Raw genomic sequence first — 21,695 nt, 5'->3', positions numbered from 1 at the left:
TATGCACAGAGATAGAAGAGAAGTGTGGATACAGGGACCCAGTGCTCTGTATTCCTATGCCCCCCCCAGTGGCCCAGTATCCAAAGACCTTGAGTACAGGGGGCTACTGGTAACGAACAATACTTATGGACTGCCCGAAGAACAGTGGACCTTGGCATGGGCTGGGTAACCCACTAATTCATGGTCATCCCTGACTGCCCCCATCCCTTGCTCATGAGAAATTTGCTTTCCAAAATGACTTGCGTGGGCTGAAGGGTGAGGCCATGTGTATGCATATCTGCAGACTGTGTACGTGGGGCTTAAGACCTGTCTCAGTGCACCAGTACTTGATGCTGGGAGATGTATGGCTTAGTGCCGGTCTGCCTGGAACACACCGTTCCTGCCAGCCAGGCACTGACAATTATCACCCAATCCAGGACTTAAACTGTGATAGAGTGGCTGATATTTTGCCTTTGAATAGAATGTCCCAAAAGATGGGACCACTGGTCAGCTGCGATGGACTAGATTCTCCACTGGTTGGGGACAATCTGGTCACCTTGCTGCCCAATCCTGACCTGGAGCCTCTGCAACATGAGTGTCAAGCACTGGCAGAAGCCCATGGGTGGAGGAAAGACCTCTGTGACTGGTTGATTGACCCCTGCTGAAAGCCGAGGACCTTGTCCACAGACGGGAACAGTTCTCTTCATGAAGGTCAGAGATAAGTGGGTGCTGCCATGGTGGGCAACACAATGTCATCTGGGATGGCTGAACCTCAACCCCCCCGCACATCAGTGCTGCAGATGTCTTTGCCATCTCTTGGATGCCCTGGTGAAGCCAACAACTGTGAGTACTATTCATTGCTCAGGATATCAGGAGGGAAGAGATTCAGTGGCATGGGGCAGTAACAAAGCAGATAAAGTGGCTCGGGAAATGGCTATGCAGGAGCCTATCCTGGTTACAGGCCTGCAAGAGACAGCCACTGGGAACTGGGATTGGACTAAGGGATGGCCTCACTTAGAATGTACAACAGAAGAAAAGGCCCAAATTGCTTAAATGAAAAAAAGACAATGGCACTCTTGAGGGAAAACGATATTCCTCAGAGAACAAACAAAAGACTCACTTTGCCAAATACAGAAATGGACTCATTTAGGAGATAAAAAGTTTGTCCAAATAGTTAAGTGTATGTAATAGATTTTAAGATTTTAGCCAGAGAGGCAGTAAAAAGTATAAGGTATGTCAAAGCAGTAAAAAGTATAAGGTATGTCAATAAGTGAATGCTTAGCAAGCAAACAGGGCAAAGAGACCTAGAGAGTTTAGTGAAAAGTCGAAGTGAACTTCACTGAGATAAAACCAGGAAAATATGATCACAAGTATCTCCTAGTGCTTGTAGATACTTTTTCAGGAATAGATAGAAGCTTTCCTCACCAAACGAGAGATGGCCTCTGCAATCATCAAGAAGATACTGGAAGAAATCTTCCCCAGGTCTGGAATGCCCAAGGTAATCTGGTCAGACAATGGCCCTACTTTCGTTGCCAAGGTAAGCCAGGGTATGGCCAAGTATTTAGAGGTCGATTGGAAATTACATTGTATTTACAGACCTCAAAGTTCAGGACAGGTAAATAAATAAAACTCTAAGAGAGACCCTGACCAAATTAAATTGACCATGGAGACTGGCACAGACTGGGTGGCACTCCTTCCCTCTTGCTCTCTTCAGAGCAAGAAATACCCCTTCCAGATTCAGCCTTACCCCCTTTGAGATCTTATATGGGGCCTCAGCTCCTCTGACTGTATTAGATGATGTTGCTGAACCAACATGTCATAGTAATAATGATTTGTATGCCAGGCTAAAAGACCTTCAGGTGATATAGAAAGAAGTCTGCTCAGAGCTGGCAGCAGCCTATGCCCTGGGGACCCCCGAGACATCTCATCAGTTCCAGGTCGGAGACTCGGCTACATACGATGGCACCAAACCCAGATACTCGAGCCTCACTGGAAAGGACAGTACCTGGTGCTGCTGACCACCCTGACAGCCATCAATTCTCAGCCCTCACCAGCCGAGTACTAGCTGTTGGGGCTGAGAGCTGGGACCTAGAGGGACACTCAGATCTTCAAAAAGCTCCCTAGACTTAATTTCATGTTTGCCCTGGGTTCTATCGAGATAGCTGTGGGGATAGGCTTGATTTCTATTACAAATGATGTAACATTGCATATGTTAGTACTCCTAACACTTCTTGGGACTGTGCCTCAGGGATCACAATCTGTATAAGTTTAGAAGTTCTAAAAGCTAGTCATGACCTTGGTGTGTAGGTTTAGATAGTGTCCAGATTGGAATCCTGATGCTAAAGACTTAGAAAAAAAAAGAGTTGAGAATTACTTAAGGCTATCTGGGTGCTGCAAGGGCAGCACAAGGACATCTGCCATTGCCCTGCAATGCAAGGCTTATAGAGAATTCAGAACTGCCATTGACTCAGATATAAAAAGAGTGAAAGACTTTTTAGCTGACCTCCAAGAATACCTAACCTCCCTCTCAGAGGTACTCCTTCAGAATAGGAGAAGATTAGACCTGATATTCCTTAAAGGAGTCTGTGTGCTATACTGAAAGAAGAATGTTGCTTCTATGCAGACCATTCAGGAGTAATTAAAGACTCCATGAATAAACTTAGAGAAAGGTTAGACAAAAGTCAGAGCGCATCAGGGATGGTTCAAGATCTGGTTTAGTAGATCTCCTTGGATGACTACTCTGATATCTTCCCTTATGGGACCCTTCTTAGTTTTGCTTCTGCTTCTGATTATAGGTCCATGTGTGTTAAAGAAACTAGTTAATAGGTTTGACTCCTACAAAAAGATAGAGATGCTCAACAAGGTTGGTTTGAGTCTTGGTTCACTCGGTCTTCCTGGATGACTACCCTACTTTCTGCTATATAGCTGGGCCATTACTAGTAATTTTCTTGGTTTTAGTTTTTGGACCCTGCGTGACATACAGGTTAATTGCTTTTGTTAAAAATCGAGTGGGTGCTGTGCGGTTGATGGTTCTGAGACAACAGTACCAGTCAGTTAGGACAACTGGTGAGACCAAATACGAGACTTGATATCAAAATTCTAAGATTAGAATTACTTAGTAGAAGAAGAGGGGAATGAAAGGAAAATTATACAGATTTAAGGTTTAAAAATACGAAGTTAAAAGAATAAGTTTCAAAATTCAGACTCAGAACTAAACACTGTGAAAAGCAAGTCCAGGCAGCCCCGCCCTGCCGCTAGGACTAACAGACCATGAAGATAAAGAAAAGGAATGCAGGAACCAGCCCGAGTTATCAGGACTGACCCAAACCATCTGGCAGAAGGGCACCTCCCCCAGCTTACTCAGAGTCACACCTTAACCAGATGTCCTTCAAACCCTGATACGCCCCTAGCTCCTAAAATCCTGTATGCTCCAGTCAATACGTACTCTCCTGCTGTGTTGTAATCTCACTGCCATGTTTAAATGAGCCAATCACTTGTAGCCACGCCAGAAATTAGCCAATTGTGTGTAACCGCGCCAAACCCCCTAGCCTTCCCTATATAAACCCCTGACTTTTGAGCTTCGGGGTCGACACCTCTGTCTCCTGCGCAGGATACGTGTCGACCCGGAGATCCCTGTAATAGATCTCCATAATAAACCTCGCCTTTGCTTATTAAAAAAAAAAAACTAAATGGAGAGAAACTTGAAGCAATCCCAGTAAAATCAGGAACTAGACAAGGATGCCCACTCTCTCCCTACTTATTCAATATAGTTCTTGAAGTTCTAGCCAGAGCAATCAGACAACAAAAGGATCTCAAGGGGATACAGATCGGAAAAGAAGAGGTCAAAACATCACTATTTGCAGATGATATGGTAGTATGTTTAAGTGATCCCAAAAGTTCCACCAGAGAATTACTAAAGCTGATAAACAACTTCAGCAAAGTGGCTGGGTATAAAATTAACTCAAATAAATCAGTAGCCTTCCTCTACACAAAAGAGAAACAAGCCGAGAAAGAAGTTAGGGAAACGACACCCTTCATAATAGACCCAAATAATATAAAGTACCTCGGTGTGACTTTAATCAAGCAAGTAAAATATCTGTACAATAAGAACTTCAAGACTCTAAAGAAAGAAATTGAAGAAGACCTCAGAAGATGGGAAGATCTCCCATGCTCATAGATTGGCAGGATTAATATAGTAAAAATGGCCATTATACCAAAAGCGATCTACAAGATTCAGTGCAATCCCCATCAAAATACCAATCCATTTCTTCAAAGAGTTAGACAGAACAATTTGCAAATTCATCTGGAATAACAAAAAACCCAGGATAGCTAAAACTATCCTCAACAATAAAAGGATTTCCGGGGGAATCACTATCCCTGAACTCAAGCAGTATTACAGAGCAATAGTGATAAAAACTGCATGGTATTGGTACAGAGACAGACAGATAGACCAATGGAACAGAATTGAAGACCCAGAAATGAACCCACACACCTATGGGCACTTGATTTTTGACAAAGAAGCCAAAACCATCCAATGGAAAAAGATAGCATTTTCAGCAAATGGTGCTGGTTCAACGGAGGTCAACATGTAGAAGAATGCAGATCGATCCATGCTTATCACCTTGTACAAAGCTTAAGTCCAAGTGGATCAAGGACCTCCACATCAAACCAGACACACTCAAACTAATAGAAGAAAAACTAGGGCAGCATCTCGAACCCATGGTCACTGGAGAAAATTTTGTGAACAAAACACCAATGGCTTATGCTCTAAGATCAAGAATCGACAAATGGGATCTCATAAAACTGCAAAGCTTCTGTAAGGCAAAGGACACTGTGGTTAGGACAAAATGGCACCCAACAGATTGGGAAAAGATCTTTACCAATCCTACAACAGATATAGGCCTTATATCCAAAATATACAAAGAACTCAAGAAGTTAGACCGTAGGGAGACAAATAACCCTATTAAAAATGGGGTTCAGAGCTAAACAAAGAATTCACAGCTGAGGAATGCCGAATGGCTGAGAAACACCTAAAGAAATGTTCAACATCTTTAGTCATAAGGGAAATGCAAACCAAAACAATCCTGAGATTTTACCTCTCACCAGTGAGAATGGCTAAGGTCAAAAACTCAGGTGACAGCAAACGCTGGCGAGGATGTGGAGAAAAAGGAACACTCCTCCATTGTTGGTGGGATTGCAGACTGGTACAACCATTCTGGAAATCAGTCTGGAGATTCCTCAGAAAATTGGACTTTGAACTCCCTGAGGATCCAGCTATACCTCTCTTGGGCATATACCCAAAAGATGCCCCAATATATAAAAAAGACACGTGCTCCACTATGTTCATAGCAGCCTTATTTATAATAGCCAGAAGCTGGAAAGAACCCAGATGCCCTTCAACAAAGGAATGGATACAGAAAATGTGGTACATCTACACAATGGAATATTACTCAGCTACCACAAACAATGACTTTATGAAATTCATAGGCAAATGGATGGAACTGGAAAATATCATCCTGAGTGAGGTAACCCAATCACAGAAAAACACGCATGGTATGCACTCATTGGTAAGTGGCTATTAGCCCAAATGCTTGAATTATCCTAGATGCCTAGAACACATGAAACTCAAGACGGATGATCAAAATGTGAATGCTTCACTCCCTCTTTAAAAGGGGAACAAGAATACCCTTGGCAGGGAATAGAGAGGCAAAGATTAAAACAGAGACAGAAGGAACACCCATTCAGAGCCTGCCCCACATCTGGCCCATACATATACAGCCACCCAATTAGACAAGATGGATGAAGCAAAGAAGTGCAGGCAGACAGTAGCTGGATGTAGATCTCTCCTGAGAGACACAGCCAGAATACAGCAAATACATAGGCGAATGCCAGCAGCAAACCACTGAACTGAGAATAGGACCCCTGTTGAAGGAATCAGAGAAAGAACTGAAAGAGCTTGAAGGGGCTCAAGACCCCATATGAACAACAATGCCAAGCAACCAGAGCTTCCAGAGACTAAGCCACTACCTAAAGTCTATACATGGACTGACCCTGGACTCTGACCTCATAGGTAGCATTGAATATCGTAGTAAGATCACCAGTGTAAGGGGAAGCCCTGGGTCCTGCTAAGACTGAACCCCCAGTGAACGTGATTGTTGGGGGGAGGGCGGCAATGGGGGGAGGGTGGGGAGGGGAACACCCATAAAGTAGGGGAGGAGGTGGGGTTGGGGGATGTTGGTCCGGAAACCGGGAAAGGGAATAACACTCGAAATGTAAATAAGAAATACTCAAGTTAATAAAGAAAAAAAAAGAATGCTTTCAGAGTTTTCTTTCCACTACAAAAAACCCCAATATGTGACCACTCTCCACTCAAAACCTAGAGAAAATCACATCCTCCTTCACAGGGGCATTGGGTCCTTATCCAGGGAAGATTCCCATAGGAAGAAAACAAGCATAAATCCTTCAAATGTTAGAAGCCTGTCCTCCAGTGAAACATGCCCTCTCTAGCACTTCCATGGTTAAATCATGGTTTGTATTAAACTGAATATTGTGTCCCTCAGGTGCTCAGAAGCACAAATGCTGGAACTCTATACATGTCCCATACATAGAGACAGAATTCAATGGCTGAAGGGTAGATATGTTCATGAAACTTCTACCCCACATCATCTATCCCCAGAGCTTGAAGACCTACACAATCAGTAAATTGCAGAGGATGCCAGAACAGGTTCATAATACTGGAAGTCCTGGCATGCCTGTAGCTACACCAGGCTGAAGACATATGAAGAAGGGCCACAGAAAAAAACCTGAAAGGAAACCTGCAATAATAATTATATTAAATGCGGTGCGAAATACAGGGTATCAAGTAGACCCTCAAGCAACAAAATACATTGAACCACATTTAATCCTACATAATTATTTGATTTGCCAATGAATATTTGAACACAATAGACAGAGGGAACAAAGTCCCAGGTAAAACCTCCTGAGCTCCCTCTGCTTCTCAAGAGGGGAGCCAGTGTGTCTACACTTGCCACTGCTACTACCCTAAACATGGTAAAGAGGACACTACCAGAAAAAGACTGACCTTATCACTTAAGACTTGTCACAAAACAGGACTCGCAGAGAGACTGGGTGGATCCTGAGATCTAAGGGATTATTATCAACAAGCACACATTTACCGACTTCAAACTATGATCACTGATAGCACAAAGAACCTAGGCCAACCACAGGCTCCTCTGTGCATTGAGGCCCTTTCTAGTGAAGACGTCCAGAGTAAGAACACAAGCGTAGAATGCTTACAGACAGCACGCATCCTCCAGTGAAACAGATCATGAGTAGCAACTTTGATGGCTGTGCAATGGTGTGAATAAGGCAAATACTGTGCTGCATGGGTGGTGAGGAGCATTATCTGAAGGGCTTCCCACTGATACCTTGGGCCTTTCGGTCGTCCTCTGCTTTTTAGTGACAATGCATTTACATTCACAGTGACAGGAAATTCAAATAACAGGTATTGTTCATGAACAATATATATTGTTTTTTTTAAATATACTCACACAGTAAACTCTCTTAAGAGCTGGAAGATCCACTTAATGAAATACCAACAATGAGGCTACAAGGAGAGCAACAATCATCATATCACGACACACCTGTGCATGCCCAGTCATGTAAAATCATCAATGATTCTTTTAAGAGAAAATCCATAGGGACATTGCTCAAAGGCAGCATTAGAAATGTTCTTAATGTGATAGGGAATACAAAAGATCAAGGCCTTTTTGAGCAACAAAACCACGAAAAGAAAACCTGCTTAATCCTGGAAAAGATGACCTTATTGGCAGCACAAATTTGAACACCATAAAAGTCAGGGATGAACCCTGACGGATTCATGACCTCTCCAACCTTCTCTGCTTCTAAGGAGCAGAATTAGATCACATTTACAAGTTGAGCCTTGGAGTGGTCCTCTAAGAATTAGTAAGCATTCACACCCCTATCAGAAAGACAGAATTTGGGGTTCCCAATCTCAGACTTCTTCCTGAAATATGAGTCCTGGATTGTTTTGCATAACACATACATTTATACTACATCAAATACTAATAGCAGTGAGTGTCATGAAGTGCCTACATTCATATGTGTATTGGACACCCTTGCTTGTTCTTTGATGGACACACGTCAAAGATTTTGTCAGTCAAAATCCTAAGGGAACCAGATCTCAATGTTGCCTTCAAAATGTTTTTCATGGGGTACAAAAAGTATCCCATCATTATACAAAAGAAGTCCACCTGTCAGTGAAAAGGTAATTACAATAGAGGCTAGGGTTGTCTAATATCCCCTGAATAAGCTCCGAACCTTCCTCTGCATTAAAAGAAGGATGAGGGACCCTCCCTTCACACCTTCTCTTGGACCAGCTACCTGATCGGTCTGGAGAGAAAAGACTGAAGAAAACGTAATGTACTCCCCCCACTTTCTTTACTGAAGAGGACCTTTCCCGAAGAGGAAATTTACCAGGCAAATTGCACACTAGAATGTCCATATGCTTCACTTCAGGAAGAGAACTTGGAGAGGGACTGAGATTAGTGTCTGCTCTGGTGTATAATCATTAAGTACGTCTTCACAAATCATGATTACCAGACTGCATGGATAACACTCAGAATCTAGACCCAAGCCCATGTTCCTTGTGTTTCTTTTCCAGCAAGAAAGCCCATGGTGGGAACCCAGCTTAAATTGCTCAGAGGACAGCCGCCCATCCTCCTGGGAAACAGACCCTCAGGAGCATATCAAATATCAGTGTGTCATGTTCAACTTTGGTCTTGCCCTGAGAAAGCAGGAAAAAGGGTACCATCAATAGTAATTTAAAATGCCTCCACGCATAAAACAAAATAAAACAAAACAATCAAAATCCTAACAACTATTGAGCGAATTAAAATCATGGCAGCAAATGAGGGAGGTCACAGAGAAACCAGCTAACACATGTAGGTAATATGGTAATGAAACCCTTTTCTACTTAGTCATGTATGCTTTGAATACTGGATTCTTTTTTGAATCCTATATTCGTGACATAAATATAGGTGTTGATAATGTATCAGCAAGATTCATTCATTGATATAGCCCAGATAGAAAAACCCATCCTGTCCTTACTCCTAACAGGAGTCCTAAAATATTTGAACGAGATGTAGAAAGCAGAGGATGGTAGCCCTAGAGTTGTGGAGGATGGAGGTAAATATAGTGAAGGAAAGAGTGGAACACTCAGGAGGAATTAGAGACTCAAACCCAGCTCAGAGCCAGCACAGCCAGAGCTTAAGTCCTGCACATTTCTATTAAGAGACCCTTCCATGTGTCTGTGTCAAGTGTTGTAGGAGGTGCTGTAGTCTCTGGAGCTGATACCACAGAGCGGAGAGCAACTTGCTGAGGATGCAGACAGTCACAGGAGACAACAGAGGGGTGGGGAATTATAGGTGGGAAAACAGCAAGGTCCCCTCTTATGACTAGGTGGCTTACTGCTGGTAGGACATAGTGATTTGTCATACTTCCAGCAAATGAAAAGACACAGATACATTCAAGTATATCTAGCTGGAAATGGAGTTTTCTGCCTCCTGGGACATATGTGTAGAACAACTATTTTTTTTATATTTGCATAGGTACCACAAAGGATCTTGCAATTACAATGTCCTTGCTCCTGATGCTGCTCCTGGTGCTGTGACTGTTACTGCTATATTGTTCTTTTTATTGTACTATGAATAAACAGATACTTTTGTTACACAAATATGAACTTTCCAAAAGTCCATGCTAGAGATACTGAAAATCATCAACAACAACACACAGCATTGCCAAAGCCTGAGACCAGCCTCATAAACAAGGCCAGAGATACAGCTAACTCTTTGAATGATACACCCTGAGTGGAAGAGAGGCACTCAGGTGTTGCTCCCTGGCTCAGGCCAATAGAAATCGGTGGCCTACTACACAGAATGGACAACAGAACACTTTGTACTTTTTACTGTAAACCCATGTTTTCAGGTCTCTTTGAATGAAGAGGCTACTACATCCTCACCTAGAAGGAAGGCCAGATCCAGATGCTCACGAGTCCATGAACTAAGCAACACAAGAAAAATAAAAATGGCTGTTGGTTCCTGGAACATCCAGCCCTTGACTCTGCCCCCTTGTTGTAGAAGGACACTGTCTCTGGAAGTTTGCAGACCTTCCTCACTGAGGGCGATGCATCTCTGCCCTGGCAGGAGCCAAGTCCGTGTAGGGTGATGCTCAAGTCCCCTCTCTCCACCCCCTCACCTGCTGTGTACATGGGCACTGAGAATTTACGGGTTTTACTCTAACAGTAGACCTGGGAAGCGACGCCAAGTTCTCAATAAGATGATGCGAAAAAGTTATAAACTGACAGGGACAATCATACATGAAACTAACAGTGACCACAGTGCTATTTTATATGAGTGTGCTATGGAGCAGTGACTTTAATCAATAAATGAAGAACTGAACCATGATGCAGAGGAAGATGGAGCTCTGTGACTTGAGGGAATCCTGGTTTATAGAACAAACTCCAGTCTAAACAAAGATAAAGATGGCTACATGATGAAATACTGTAATTATAATTGCAAAACTATACTGTGATGGTTTCTATGTGCTTGGCCCTGGGACTGGCACTGTTGGGAGGCATGGCCTTGCTGACGTAGGTGTGTCACTCTGGGTTTGGGAATTAAGACCCTCATCCTGGCTGCCAGGAAGCTAGTATTCTGTTATCAGCCTTCAGATGAACATGGAGAACTCTCAGCTCAGCCTGTGCCATCCCTATCTGGATGCTGTCATGCTCCTGCCCTGATGACAATGGACTGAACCTCTGAACCTGTAAGACAACCCCAATTGAATATTGTCCTTATAGGAGTTACCATGGCCATGGTGTCTGTTCACAGAAGTCAAAGCCTAACTAAGACAATAATAGAACTAATTTTTGTTAAAATTAACGCCGAAAGTAAGCGTCCCATAACAAGTGCTGCAACTCCTCCAGAGTCACTGTCATCCCAACATGCAGATTAAGGGCAGGGACAAATACAGCATTGTGACCTAACAATAAAAATGTTTACATTTGCCGTCACCCAATGTAAAATTATGAATTGATAGTGCAGCCCTAGTACCATTAATATTGAAAATATAATACCTGTGTGTTTTCAAGGAGCTCAATACTAAAATACGATGTAACCTTAAGTTCCTCCTGCCTCTGGGCTTTGTTTCCCCAGTTTATTCACACCTGTCTGCCAGTGCTCTACAGGCAGTGGGACCTAGGAGAATGGACCCCAACATAACGTGTATTAAAGGCTTATACTAAAGCCATTTTCTTTCAAAGCCTCAGATATTGGAATCACTCTCAAGTTCAATATATAATTCTCCTGAGTTCAAGCTGTGTACAATCACAAGAACTAGCTACAAGTTGCCAAATTATGTTTTTCCATAAAGGCATATAAAGGGTAGTTTAAACACTTAGTTAAATTTCAACAGGAAGCAATAATGAGAAATGTGAAGTAAACTCATTCCAAAACACCAGGAAGGAGCATGAAAACATGGTCCATGGACAATTTGGGATCTTGAAGAAACTTTGGTCACAAGGCCATCGGACCCTTAGAAATATTCTCACAAGCACTCAGAAGTCTTCTCACAGGACTCCATTCCTGGACCATGTCTCATACCTGTCAAAATAATAGAGGCGTTACAGAGACAGAAAAAGAATTAATGGTCTCTTCATTGGTGCGGAGTACAAAATATTCAATCTAGCTCATATTTTGGTCCAAGACACTCAACTAACCTCAAACCTTGAGGGCTCCCAGAGATTGAACCATTAACCAAACAATATACATGGACTGGACGTAGCCCTTCCAAGTCATAAGTAACAGATTACACCTTGGTCTTCATGAAGGCGCTCCAAAAAATGGAGCAGGGAGTTGTCAGTGACTTGTGAGATGAGATTGGGAAGAAAGGGGTGCTGTGGTACAAATGTAAAGGTGAAGATAGATAGATAGATGATAGATAGATAGATAGATAGATAGATAGATAGATAGATAAATACACAAATAAATACATAAATGGAAAGTTTTTCTTCCTGTTTGCACCCTGGGGTGAGGTGTCCTGAAACCGCACACTTCCATCTAATGTCCAGGTACTGAATCTCTCACAATGGTAGCTATGACTACAAGTGAATCTATCAGTAATCATTAAATTAGATTGTAAATGTAGATGTCATCGGGTATCATAGTTTGGAGAGACCATTTATCAGCTAATGCTCTGAGTAGACTTGAATACAGACAGTTTGGGAAACAGCCAGGTAATGGGATACCAGAGAAGACATGTCTAGGACATCAGACAAGAACATATTAGGAAGAGAGTAGGAAAACAGACACCTAGAGGGATAGATGGATGGAATGGGTGAGAGTTTTGCTAGATAAAGAAGGCATAGACTAAATGAAAGTGTTGCGTTCCCCAATCCTTCATGTAGAGCACTGCATGTAGAGTGTCCTTGGTCTGCCAGTGCCTGTGCTTTTAGAACTACAGCCTGCAGACCACTATGACATGGGATCCTGAGTACTCGACCTGTATTAGACATCACCATGCTATGGGACCCTCTATTGCCAAGGAGGTACAGGAGGCGTACCTGTTGTGCATGGCTACCGGTCCTCCCTGATGTCAGCATGGGATTGGTGTCCCATGAACCAGACAACAATGGAGCAGCATGCCATTGGGCTGCTAAGTATTGCGTTTCTTCTATTGGGCCTTATTCCAGTGGCATCCTGGCTACCAGTTCACTCAAAGCATTGTGAGGTCAACCTAAAACTTACTTCTTCTAGACCCATGGCAACTGGGCTTGTGCTGTAAACTCACATCTTACCCTATTTCTTATATTGGGCTTCTTGATAACAGGCCTAGCACCTGATGGAATGTGTTAGCCATTTCTAAGTTAATGGTATGTTCTTGGGGGCATCATGCACGCATGTAGTGATGTCTGTGTTATGACTGCACTAAAAAAAGCATACACATTGTATGCTTGGGGTATTAATATTGTGGCTCAGGTATCCAAGCCATTCTCCACAGAGTGTCTCATCTGTCGTGGCCTGACCCTTAGCTCCTTAGGACACAGTGCAATATCACAAGAGCCTAAAGCTCTGCCCATGCCCTTCTCAGTGATCTCACAGACATGGTACATAAACGGTTCCATGTTAGCTACCATGAGCAAGTCAGCAAAGTGATAAAATACTGCAAACACCAAAACATAAAACAAAGAAACAACACCGTTACAGAGAGATATTTCCTCATAAAATCTGTAACTGCTATTTTAGAAGCCAAAAGACATCTATTAAAGTATTGGCACTTGATGTCAACCCCTCCTTTGGATGATAGATCTCTGTGAATCCAAGCCAGCCTTGTCCACATAGTAAAGTTGCAGGATGGAGAAAGCTATGTAGTGAGAGTCTGATTCAGAAAACAAAACAAAGATCAAAACAAAACAAAAAACAAAAACAAACCAAACAAAAAACAAAAACAAACAAAACAAAAAACAAAAACAAACAAAACAAAAAAAGCGTTACCCTCCTGAAGGATATTGTTTCCTTTCTTTCTAAACATGGATTTCCCTCTAGAATTGTGTCTTCTGTGAACATTTATAGATTTTTTTCCCTTCCATGTGATTCTCTGTGTGTTTCCTCTGATCCTTCTCATCCTTTTCACTTTCTCCAAATCTCACTCTTTTGTGAATTTCTCACTATGTTTGGCCTATTTGAAATTTCAAAATATTATAGTCATGAGGATTATACCAAGTGCCCTTATCTGCCTAACACAGAGAACTCTATCTTCTCATCTTTTAACTTTCCTGAACATTGTAGGCCACTTTAATTCCCCCTAGTATAAATTTAAAGATTTGTCACATCCTCTACCCAGGTTCCTGATACTCTAGTTCCTTCTAGAATCAAAAATGGAAGATCCCTCATTTGTCCTCCACAGATCTTGTTGTTACTAGGCAGTATGGATTGGTAGTTGGTTACTACATCCTATTTGTATGACATTTCCTTCCCCCAGGAGCCATGGTGGCACTTATTACCATCTGATACTATAAACACAAAAGAAAATACTCAAAACTGACATCAAATGGGGAAAGATACAGAATTGATAGAACTGGCGTAGAAAGAATTCATTTCATTGACCTCTGACTTTTATGGCTATTCTATCTGAGACTTCAGTTCCCTAATAAAATTTATTTATTTATTTATTTATTTATTTATTTATTTATTTCAATAATAGTGCTTGTATATTTGTGACCCAGTGACTCTGACAGGATGCTCACCTCAAGTTTATTTTCAGTAATCCACAGTAAAATTGGACCTTTTCAAATTCAGTTTTGTGAATCAAAACAAATAGAATTGTATGAAAACTGCTGTGATCAAGAGAAAGAATAGTGCCATTGTCTCAAATAATTCATGCGATGCTCCTTACAGTCACTCCTTATTTGACCCTTCCTCTTTAATTGCCCCACCCTAGTTACTTGCCCCTCCCACTGGTCACCATTCATTTGACAACCTTTTAGCTCTCTTTTTAAGAACACCAGGGTAGAATATCACAGTGTGTAAAAGTTTTACACCTCCTTATTTCTTAATTATCAGAATGCCTTTTAGATTGAATAATTTGTGAATGTTAATGTAGCAATGATGCAGTTGCATGTGAAGGCCAGCGGACAACTTCAAGGCTCTATTTGCCCTTTTTTCTTTATAATATCATTAATAATAATGAAGATTATTATTAAGATTTTTATTTATTCACATTGCAAAAGTTGCCCACCTTTTCTGTCCCCTCTCCACAGGTTCTTCATCCATATCCAGCTACCAGATTGTCAATGCGCCAGACTGCAGAATGCCAAGAGTGGTCACCTCACATGTTTATAGAAGACATGACCTCCCAGCATGCCAGAACACACACAGAGAGTGGTAAGGCCTAGGAAACAGACAAGGGAGTACAACCCTCAGACCGTTAAAAATAAAAGCATCCTTAATTTGTGCATGCATGTTTTTAAGATGCAAAAGTTCTGGCTTCCATCAGCTCCCCAAGTTGCCCAAATAGTTTCACAGTAAATCACACTGTGACTCAAAGACACTCGGCAGCAGATTGGAGATCTTGTGTGAATGGTCATACTCAGACAGTCAACTTGATGGTTCTCCATCAACCAATAGGGCTAGAATGGAGTTCCCATTTTGAGGGATGCTGGTGATTCTGCTATTGGTCACGCTGAGTCACTTGGGAGGGATCTGATATTGGGTTTTGTGGTCCCACTAATGCCTAAAGGCTTCTGAAATGTCTCTCTGACTAGAATGCTGGAGAAGGGTGGAATGATTTCTCACACCTTCCCTTTCTCCATTACATGGGTGATTGTTGTATTTTATGCAAAGGAAATTGGTGACAACAATAAACATATTATTGATTATTGAATCATAATGATATTGAAAAATGATTAAAGTGCTGGGAGTATTCAACCATTGTGTGCCCAGCCTTAAGCAGAACATGAATAGCTATCCTTCAATGCTAAGAAGACACCATGGAAAGAGGGAAGAAAGAATATGAGTTACAGGTGATGGGACTAATTGCTGTGAAGCACTGACTTTATGAGAGAATGTGGCCATTAGACTTATCAATCCACCTACATGAGAATAAGGGGTCATTTGTCAGGTTCTATACTGAAAAGTCTTTAACATTCAATGATTGCCACATTCAATGCTGTGCTCTTTCCGAGGGACATGTTTATGTCCTAGTGAATAACCTCCAACCCCAGTCACATAGCAACCCTATTTAAAACTAGTTCATCAAACACACAAAACAAAGAAAGATCTGAAAAGGGGAAGGCTATTCATTGAGAAGAATTGTAGGTTTACCAGGTATTAGAAGCAGTATTAGAAACAATGGGGGAGGGGTGCATGACCAAAATACACCTGTACATGTATATAAAGGAATACTGATGCCATAATCATATAAAATTGATAGTTATTAAATCAGAATAAAATTACAGATATGTCTTCAGGAAAACAGGGTGGAACAACCAGCATGCTACTTCTGTGGAACCTAAGACAATGGGGTTTATGGTTGGAAATTCATTCTTCTACTATATGGACTCCTGGGCTTTCATAAAAGTTTTCATTTTAATTTCTCTACATCCCTGTTTTACATACTTACAGATACAGGTTAGGACTTACCAATCCAAGTTTACTCCTGAAGTTTTCTATTTCCATTGCTACATCCTGAGTATTCTTTTTGAGCAGAAGAAATAATCTATATAAAAAGACAAAGCAAATAATGTATGTAAATATTTTAAAAATAAAATTTAAAAAAATTAATCTCTACAGGTAAAACCAATGTCTGTGACATTTTAGTCGTGGGAATGGTTCTTGCTATTGATAAAAACTAATTTTCATCCTTGACCCATCACCAGAACCAAGACAGAAAGATCATGAACAATCCTTGACCTTCTCTCCTAGCAATGAAGACATCTTCTGAGACTCTACCATTTCCCTTGTAGGAGTCCTTTCTTTCCTACCAGTAGATGATTCCCAGAGATTGAACTCAAATCATCAGCCTTGGAAACAAGTGTCTTTTCCAGTTCAGCCTTTGAGCAGCCATCTAGCTAAATTTATATACAAAATCTTTCTGTTGTTCTGATACTTTTGCAACTAGTTCAGAATATGTCAAGCAGCTTTTGGGTTCACTAATTCCATAAAGAAAACAATAAAAATTCTACTTAGTTATTTAAATTACAATCAATCTCTGTAATATTAAAAAGATTGTGGGGCTGGAGAGATAGAGATTTTTCAGTGGTTAAGAGCAGTAACTTTTCTTCCAGAGGTCCTGAGTTCAATTCCCAGCAACCACATGGTGGCTCACAACCATCTGTAATGGGATCCAATGCCTTCTTCTGGTGTGTCTGAAGACAGCTACAGTATACTCATATGCCTGAAATAAATAAAAAATTTTATAAAAAATATTGTGTCTTAATTATTTGAATAAAATTAGCACCACAATGAAAAGAATGCCAATGTTCATGAAAATCATCAAAAGAATTGCACAGAATTTCCATCAAAATCATCACCTCAGACAGGAGTCTCAGCAAGCCGGACTCAGAAGTAGCCACTGGGACATGAGGTAAAGTCTAGAATGAATCACCAGGAGCAGCTGAACACAGCATCACAGAAGACGCAGTGATGCACTGTGCTAACGCTAGGACAGGCCAGTTAGTGCCAAGGGCCGACCACTGTATTCGGGTGTGGGGCAACAGGCTTTCTGTGACCTGAAAGACAGTGAGAATTTCATTAAAGTGAGAGAGATGAACGTGCACTTGCTCTGAATTCCAAACAAAATCAATCAAAGCGCCAGACTCAGTATGAGCACTAGACCCTGAGACTGTCTCCTACAAAAGTAAAAAAGAAGAGTCAGAAGAAGCTGTGTGATAAGGAGAGATTGTATTGGTTTGTGTGTGTTCATGAGCATGTAGGTTTCAGTGCATACATGTATGTTTCCATGTTGAGAGCTCAGTGGTAAAACTTAGTTGTCATTCCTCACAGACCGTCTACCTTCCTGTGTTCATTTTGTCTTTTGACAATTTCCTAATCAGGGACTGAGGATCACTGATGGAATTAAACTGTCTGTGTGGACATCCGTTTGGAAAAGCTAATGAAACAGTCTACAACATGGAAGCTGTAAGGACCTCACTCCACAGGCAATAACTCACCGAGAGATCACTGAAAGCACGAGAACACAATTTGACTCTGAGTTCCGGCTGTGTGTTTAACCCAGTTTAAACGAACCGTCTAAAAGTCAACCCTCTTTACCAGAACAATTAACACTCAAGCTTCCTTGCATCCATGTAGACAACTTTTATACCCTATGCCAATACATCACTGAAATCTTAAATTGTACGTTGTTCCAAGATCTGCAATAAACTATGTGTGCTGTTTGGGAAATCAGAAAATACCAGCGTTGAAAATAATCTAAAATCTCTCACACGTTTTGAATTCAGTATTTGGTTATTGGTTGATAAATATTGATATTTGCATTACTGCTTTTGGTCTTGGCCAGTTGAAGCCAAGAATTTAATCACATTTTAAACCTCTGTTAAATATTTCAGTAAAGTTTCCCATCATTTTTCATGTGATATTTCTGCGCAGTTCCATTAAAAAAACAAACAGATGCCCTTTTAGTAGAATCAGAGACAAAGAAAGCATAAAAGACAGAAGTCACAACTGAACTCACTCTTGCTTATATATCTCCAAGGGAAAGGACTTTAATTCTGTGTCCTAATGCCACAAGGATGCATTCTAGGTTACTAGGACTTAGTCTCTAAGGTAGTGATGAGTGCAAGATCCATTGTACAGTGATAAGATTACAGGCATTAATCATAACATCACTCTCCTCCTCAAAGCTTACGGGAATTAATGTCAGGCTTCCATGGTTGCGAGGAAAGCACAGTTCCAACTGAACTTTCAACTGGGTTTTCAGAGGAATTATTTCTGTCCAGGAAAAAACAGTAAGCTGTATGCTGCTGTAGATTAAATAGTGCTCTCCTAAAAAATTCATTGGTGCCCTACCTCCAAAAGCTAGGATTATGACCTTCCTTGAAATTAGATTTGTCTTAGTTACTTCATCATTGATGAAATAAAATGCCTGGCACAACAAAATTAAGAAATCATTTATTTTAACTAACTTTCACAGGGTTTATTCAATATAGGTGGGCCCTTTGTACTTGAGGAGAATGTCTTTCCATTGCAGGAGAGTGTGGGAAGAGGACAGAGGTTCAGAGTACAAAAAAAGAGGACTAACAGTGTCCTCTCCCCCAAAACAATCTCAAATCAAAAACAGCCAAGATCCATCTCCCACTGAGCAACTCATTGGATTGAGGCTTCACATTTCAAAGTTTCCTTAGTCTCTTCAGACAGCAATACTAGCTAGGGAAGGGACTACTGAGAATTAAAACATGAGTCTGTGGAGACATTTAAGTCTAACAAAAGTAAAGGTCTTAGAAGGCTTAATCATCTTGAGGTCATATGTCTGCAGACACTAAACAATTGATGTTCATGGGAGAAGCAATATTTGCAACAGGAAGAGCAGAAAGGGAGTAAGGGGAAATCAGAAGTAAAGAAAATGCATGCAAAGAGAGAATTGGAAACAATGACTCTACAAACCAAAAGACTGTGGATGGCCATCCAACAGCTGAAGGTAAGTGGTAGCAACCTAGTTTCTAAGAGCATTCTGGCTGAACAACCCAGGCAACTGTTAAGTTTCAAACCCTGAAACATATAACTAAAGTGTCTATTTAAAAGATCAAACTGGCAGCCAGGTTCTCTCTACATCCCTCAGTCATTTGGTCTCTCCTGGCTGGCATGCCTCAGCCCACACCCTAAATTTCCCCAGCCCCAGGGGTTTGTCTTTTCTTCCCTATAAAATAGAAATATGATGTTGGTTAATTGCTTTTTGAAACTTTGTGTCTCCTCATTGCTTCAACTTGTTCCCCTCTTTCCTTCTTCCTCTCCTCAGATGGCCCAGACAGTCTTCTCATGTCTCTTCTAGATTTTTTTCCAGAAGGCACTCCATCTTGGCTATGGTCAACCACATCACTATAATAATTTTTTTCCTCAACATTATTTAGCAGTAGTCATGTTCCTTTTTTCCCCTCAGCTCTTTGATGCTAGACAATAAATTTCTATTTCAAGCCACTGATTTCCTTACTATGCGATGGCAGACTTGGCTACCCACACTTATGGAGACTGGAAACCAACAGGACTGATTGACATTAAGATATGGCAATATCCTTTAGTAAACAACATCTATAAAACATAGGTAACCTACTTCAAAGAGTTCCAAATTATTTGTAAGAAGCAGGAGAACAAAGCTTTGGCTACTTGAAGGGGTAAGCACGGGAGACAGCACTCACTTCACCTGACTAACAGGAAAGTGCCCTGTTGCAGTTAGAGGCAGAAGAAACAAATGAACCTCATCTAATTACAATGTGTACATGTGAGAAATTACTGAAGATAGATTATTTTAAACCAAGTAATCATAGACCCAAAGTTTTGGTATATACAAAGCTGAAAGACCCAGGCAATGGTACTTGTATTATAGTGTACCATTATATAATTGACTATTTCTAATCTTTGTTGTACTTAACCCCTTCTTACCTTTGGCAAGAAGCCCACAGAGCGCAAGGCATGAGATGCCCCCAAAGATCTCCATGGCCAAGAAACAGAAACACCTCCCAAATGTTTTACTCAGAGGCCTTACCTGAACAACTGCTTCACCCGGAGGCGTTCGCTTCCTCGTGCCACTCCCAGTTAACTGCTCCACCCAGAGGCCTTTGCGCCCACGTCCTCGTGCTATCCCCTGATAAATGCTTCACCAGAGACCTTGCACCCTTGGTAGCAGCACAAACAGAAGAGTTCCCGGGACACATTTCTACCAGTCGCCATTGTACTGGAGGCAGTAGCAAAGACTTCTTCCATCAGGACTGACAGAAACACACTCTAGGTGGAGGTTGCAGAAGGGCAAAGGGAGCCTTCGTTTTCCCAGCAGAAGATGGGCATTAAGAAAGTGAATTTCTGTAGACCTAAAGTGAGTTAAAATGAATTTCATGTCCTATGAGAAAGGTGTGAGTTTTAAGGTACTGCCGTGAACGAGGTGTGATTGCAGCCCCGGACTTGCAGAAAGGTGCCTTGATATGAAGCTTATGCCGCATCAGAAGCAGCTTTGTATTCCAAGGTCTGGCAGAAGTCCAAGTGTATCAATTGTACAGCGGTTTGGATTCTAGGGAAGAGGGGATTTTTTTCTGTATGATTGAAAGTGAAATACTGGTAATCAAGCAGAGAAAACAAAGTATAAACCTCTTAAGTGTCGCTTAATAAGTGCAGAGGTAGAGTTAAGTTCCTAAACTCTTGAATTCTGTACAGTCAACACTTTCTTCTGGCATTACCCTGTGGGATTCAGGTTTGAAAGACTCAGCATATTGTTATGGATTACCACCCTAAACTGACAGATTTGGAATCCTCAGCTATGGTTGGCCTACAAGCACTTAGATAAAGACTGCTGTCACAGCATATTTCCAAAGGCTATGGATTCAGAATCTTGGGCTGACATTGAGGGTTGTCCAGAGAGCATAATATGGGCATGACCACGGGAACTGGCTTGTCCTGCCTGGTTCTCCTTATACACATAAACATAATCTACCTCCAATGAGATTACCACATGTACAGAGCTTTGAGTAAGGCCTTACACCTCCATGGCAGGACCTGGGAAAGCTTACTCATTTGTTTTAGTCTCTCTTATAACCACCAGGCTAGGCTGGCCTCCAGTATCAAAGGTTGGCCTCTCTGATAAGCACTCAGGTCCTAATATCCATTTAGAATTTAATGGCAAGGAGAGCTTATTCTTATGGACATGACAAGGTTACAAAAAGTTCTTGCTGTTTTTCTCTGCATGCAGTAAAACAAATACTGTTTTCCTTTCCCTCAAAGGATAGCAACTTTGGTAAAATTGTCATGATAATATCAGTGGCATTTTCTCTTTTCATGTTATTCTTTTCTTTCAGAGTTGAATGTCCTTATAGGAAAAAGAATCTCTTACACGTCCAATAATCCTTATGATTAGGAGCAAGCATTGGCAAATGTATAGCTTTATGTAAAGGGCTGTGGAGTGGCATGTATTCTTAATGT

At 41.3% G+C, this 21,695-nt stretch overlaps 1 long non-coding RNA gene across 3 annotated transcripts in view; it reads right to left on the bottom strand.

Annotated features, from left to right (window-relative positions):
- Window positions 1-20,335, bottom strand: part of LOC120101738 (uncharacterized) — a 56,645-nt gene extending 36,310 nt beyond the window's left edge. Inside the window, exons 1-6 of one of the 3 annotated variants that reach the window (XR_015683872.1) lie at window positions 20,272-20,332; window positions 17,087-17,284; window positions 16,197-16,272; window positions 14,794-14,946; window positions 11,609-11,660; window positions 10,410-10,524 (exon numbers count right to left, since the gene is read on the bottom strand). This is a non-coding gene — a long non-coding RNA (uncharacterized LOC120101738). Of the gene's footprint in view, window positions 1-10,409; window positions 10,525-11,329; window positions 11,661-14,793; window positions 14,947-16,196; window positions 16,273-17,086; window positions 17,285-20,271 lie in introns of those variants that run through there. The other 2 variants (XR_015683870.1, XR_015683871.1) reach the window with 2 other exon arrangements.
- Window positions 20,336-21,695: the final 1,360 nt, after the last annotated feature.

Source organism: Rattus norvegicus, chromosome 3 (genome assembly GCF_021556685.1).
Source record: "Rattus norvegicus strain SHRSP/BbbUtx chromosome 3, alternate assembly SHRSP_T2T, whole genome shotgun sequence".
Taxonomy (NCBI): domain Eukaryota; kingdom Metazoa; phylum Chordata; class Mammalia; order Rodentia; family Muridae; genus Rattus; species Rattus norvegicus.
Note: the sequence above shows the minus strand (reverse complement) of the source record. Positions and strands in the feature narration are given on the sequence as shown.